The sequence below is a fragment of the Ictidomys tridecemlineatus genome, chromosome 5 (genome assembly GCF_052094955.1).
Source record: "Ictidomys tridecemlineatus isolate mIctTri1 chromosome 5, mIctTri1.hap1, whole genome shotgun sequence".
Classification (NCBI taxonomy): domain Eukaryota; kingdom Metazoa; phylum Chordata; class Mammalia; order Rodentia; family Sciuridae; genus Ictidomys; species Ictidomys tridecemlineatus.
Window position 1 is genome coordinate 91,408,540 of NC_135481.1, and position 4,586 is coordinate 91,413,125.

General features: G+C 40.3%; 1 pseudogene; it reads left to right on the plus strand.

Moving 5' to 3' along the window:
• Positions 1–593: 593 nt before the first annotated feature.
• On the plus strand, positions 594–1,332 carry LOC101964503 (proteasome subunit alpha type-6 pseudogene; annotated as a pseudogene).
• The last annotated feature ends 3,254 nt before the right edge of the window (positions 1,333–4,586 follow it).

The following is a 4,586-nucleotide window of genomic DNA, read 5'->3' on the forward strand; positions in this document are numbered from 1 at the left end:
TGGGAGGGGAGAGGGAACTGGCATGTACTCACTCAGGGTGAAAACCATTTCGAGCACCGGCAGGAGCAGCAGGAGCATGGCTGGTGGGGGAAAGCTACAGGGATCCGCGGGTGGGAAGGTCGCGGTGGCTGAGCCTCTGGGGCACTGAGTGGAGAGTGGAGAGGAGGCGCTGCACGAGTCCCTTGCTTGGACAAGTTTCACAAACGGTTAGAAAGAGGCTTTCCTTTAAGCAGTCTGGTTGCTCTCTGGTCCCTTGTTCTAGCGACAGGTCCCTTAACTACATCAGTAAGGAAGCATCAGCCAGGGGCAGGGAGGAGGGGCTCCGTGGATGAAGAGGATGCTCAGTGAGAACTGACGCCTCCTTGTGGAACATCGCCCTCTGGAGGCCAGAGGCGGGACCGGGGATCTAGACCGCTGTGCCCTTCCCATGTCAAGGTGTGATGTGCCAACTTCCAGGGAATGTGCGTGTCCTTTTCAAAATCTGTGATGATGTCACCTTCTTCAGTACATGGGACTTAATCTTACAGTACATAAAAATTAAAATAGGAGAGAATAAATGGGGCCCAGAGATGGTTTGTAGTGGCTTCACCAACATGTCTGACAGTTGCAGTGTTGGTTTTGACTAACTTAGCCTTTTTTCACTGGAGGGCTGGTCTTACCAATTGGAATATGCTTTTAAGATATCATTCAGGGTGGCTTACATGAATAGCTGTCAGAGGGAAAGACCATGTAGTAATTGTCACACAGAAGAAAGTACCTGACAAATTATTGGACTCAAGGTGACTGAAAACATTGGCTGAGTGATGACTGGAGGACAGCCTATAGCAGATCCCAGGTATAGGGGGCATGCTCTGAGGCTTATAATTGGAAATCCATATATGGATATGGGATTCCTATGGATATACTGTGTAAAAGACTTGCTTATCTTTTTAAAGTCTACGCAGAGAATGCAGACAAGAGACTTGTGTGGTGGTTATATGATTATAATTGGTATAAACAAAAAATAAGGACCACAGGTGTTCAAGTGTGGTCCTACAGGTTACCACTATTGGTTTCAAGCCACTGCAGCAGGAGTTAAACAGACAGGGTCAACCAACTTCATGGAAAAAAGTGAAGAGGAAATTTGATTGAACATTTGAACAGATAGTGGAAATTGCAATTTCATGCCTATATACTGTTCTATTCATTGAATTTAAACCTTCAGATATAGAAGTTGGAGTAGTTATATTTGAAAATTCTAAATTTGTGATTCTGAATTGAACATAGATTGAAGCTCACCTTGTTGCTCTAGCAGAGAGACATAACATTGTGATTATTTTACCAAATCCATAATGCTTCTTGCTAGTGTGTTTGGTAACAACAAACCAACATTATGGAGGCCCTTGGATTGATAAAGGAACCTCTATCATTTTTCCTACTTTTAAATTTAATGATTTAAATAATTAAAACAAACAAACAAAAGGTGATTTTGGAAAAATAGAAGGAACCCTAATTTGCCTAACTGAAAAATTAGTCACAGAAAACACTATTCTAGACTCTATAATATTGATGAGATATTTCATATTATTTTTGCAAAACCATTAATCAGAGAGAGGGATCAAGATCAGTAGCCTTGGCCTGAGGTGAGCATGGCCCTTGTTGCTGAAAGTGAGCATGAGAGTGAGGAAAAGAGATTATTTCTTTATTTGTTGCTGAAGGAAAAAAGCTAAATTAGATGAGTGACTCGATAAGAATAATCCTGGATAACATCTTTAGCCTATCAGCAATGCAAATTAATCAAGGTTATAATTTTCCTTGTCAAGTAGAAAGAGTGATAGCCTCCTTGGTTTCAGGTCAACAAGTTTGATATTTCTTAAGGCTATGAGAAAATCACTCAAGTACCACATTTTTAAGTACAGAAAGTGAGAGCCCTGTTCCCTTGTCAATGGCCAGAAGAGACTGGTATATTATGCATAATTATGGAGACACTGAACTAAAAGGAAGATTGACAGAGGTCCATCTATAGAGAAACTGAAGTAGAATTATAAAGGAGAAGAACATGTGAAAAAATATATATTTTTTCATATATATATATATATATTTCTTGAAAGAATTAAGGATAGACAACAAAGTAAATCTACATGGACTCAATAAGACAGGAGTGAATGCCATCAACAGACTAGAAAATGAAGGGAACTTGTGGGAGGTACAGAAGACAAAGGAGAGGTTGTCAGTGACCCTCACCTGAGTTAAGCACACAGTAGTCCCATACAGGTGGGAAACAGGGCCAAACAAACAAAAGCAATCTTCTCTATGGCCTAATGATAAAGAAACTCTTTCCCATCCAACTTATTGTAGCATAAAGACTATTGGGACCTAAAAGTGAAATAAATAACCAAATAAGAAGAGAATGGAGGGTGAAATGAGAATCTGGCCATTAGGGATCCTTTTCATAAAGTCAAAACAACTTCTTTGTGAGCACTAAACTGACTTTTACCAATATGAAAGCATTTCTCTGTTGTTTTCTGATCTGTGTCTTCATCCTGCTTATCAATTTTCTTTCATGTGTAATATCAAATATAGTCAGCTTGGAATTTTAAGTGTTACTAGCATGTGCTTCTGATTAAAAATTTCCAGTTAAGTATATGTAATCATTTCTTGTATTTCCAAAATTCCCTCTGAAATGAAATTTGAAAATATAAACAGAATGAACCTAAATCCATAATGGTAAGATGACAACCAGAAGAAAGATATTAACATCCATAAGATGGAAGGCAGACAGGAGCCCACTGATGGATGAAAAAGAGAAAGGAAAAGGACAGCCCAGAATGAGCCCTGTGAAGATCGCAGTGGGAAAGTGAGTGGAGGAGACCAGTTCCACCAGACCCTGGAGCAGCTCTGGGCTGAGAGAGAGTAGGTGTGATGGAGGGCAGGAGGGACGGACACAAAGGAACAGACTGAATGTGAGTGTGTGAAGGGGACAGCAGCTTCCCTCTGTGCCCTCCATCTACTGCTGTGCTTGTGTGTGAGGAGCACAGTAGGACAGTCCCATCCAGACACTCAGTTCTCACTAAATTGCCATGAACCATCTGGGAAGGCTGAAGATTTTGACGTGAGTATTTTTTTTCCTTTAATTTTTATTGTTGGTTGTTCAAAACATTACATAGTTCTTGACATATCATATTTCACACTTTGATTCAAGTGGGTTATGAACTCCCATTTTTACCCCGTATACAGATTGCAGCATCACATCAGTTACACATGCACTGTTTTACATATTGCTATACTAGTGTCTGTTGTATTCTGCTGCCTTTCCAATCCTCTGCTATCTTCCATCCTCTCCCCTCCCATCTTCTCTCTCTACCTCATCTACTGTAATTCATTTCTCCCCATTGTTTTTTCCCCTTTCCCCTCACTTCCTCTTGTATGTAATTTTGTATAACCCTGAGGGTCTCTTTCCATTTCCATGCAGTTTCCCTTCTCTTTCCTTTTCCCTCCCACCTCTCACCCTTGTTTAATGTTAATCTTATTCTCATGCTCTTCCTCCCAACTCTGTTCTCAGTTACTCTCCTTATATCAAAGAAAACATTTGGCATTTGTTTTTTAGGGATTGGCTAGCTTCACTTAGCATAATCTGTTCTAATGCCATCCATTTCCCTGCAAATTCTATGATTTTGTCATTTTTTTAATGCAGAGTAGTACTTCATTGTGTAAAAATGCCACATTTTTTTTTATCCATTCGTCTATTGAAGGGCATCTAGGTTGGTTCCACAGTCTTGCTATTGTGAATTGTGCTGCCATGAACATGGATGTAGCAGTGTCCCTGTAGCCTGCTCTTTTTAGGTCTTTAGGGAATAGACCGAGAAGGGGAATAGCTGGGTCAAATGGTGGTTCCATTCCCAGCTTTCCAAGAAATCTCCATACTGCTTTCCAAATTGGCCACACCAATTTGCAGTCCCACCAGCAATGTACAAGTGTACCCTTTTCCCCAAATCCTCGCCAGCACTTGTTGTTTGACTTCATGATGGCTGCCAGTCTTATTGGAGTGAGATGGTATCTTAGGGTGGTTTTGATTTGCATTTCTCTGACTGCTAGAGATGGTGAGCATTTTTTCATGTACTTATTGATTGATTGTATGTCCTCCTCTGAGAAGTGTCTGTTCAGGTCCTTGGCCCATTTGTTGATTGGGTTATTTGTTATCTTATTGTCTAATTTTTTGCGTTCTTTGTATACTCTGGATATTAGGGCTCTATCTGAAGTGTGAGGAGTAAAGATTTGTTCCCAGGATGTAGGCTCCCTATTTACCACTCTTATTGTTTCTTTTGCTGAGAAAAAACTTTTTAGTTTGAGTAAGTCCCATTTGTTGATTCTAGATATTAACTCTTGTGCTATGGGTGTCCTATTGAGGAATTTGGAGCCTGACCCCACAGTATGTAGATCGTAGCCAACTTTTTCTTGTATCAGACACCGTGTCTCTGATTTGATATCAAGCTCCTTGATCCATTTTGAGTTAACTTTTGTGCATGGTGAGAGAAAGGGATTCAGTTTCATTTTGTTGAATATGGATTTCCAGTTTTCCCAGCACCATTTGTTGAAGATGCTATCCT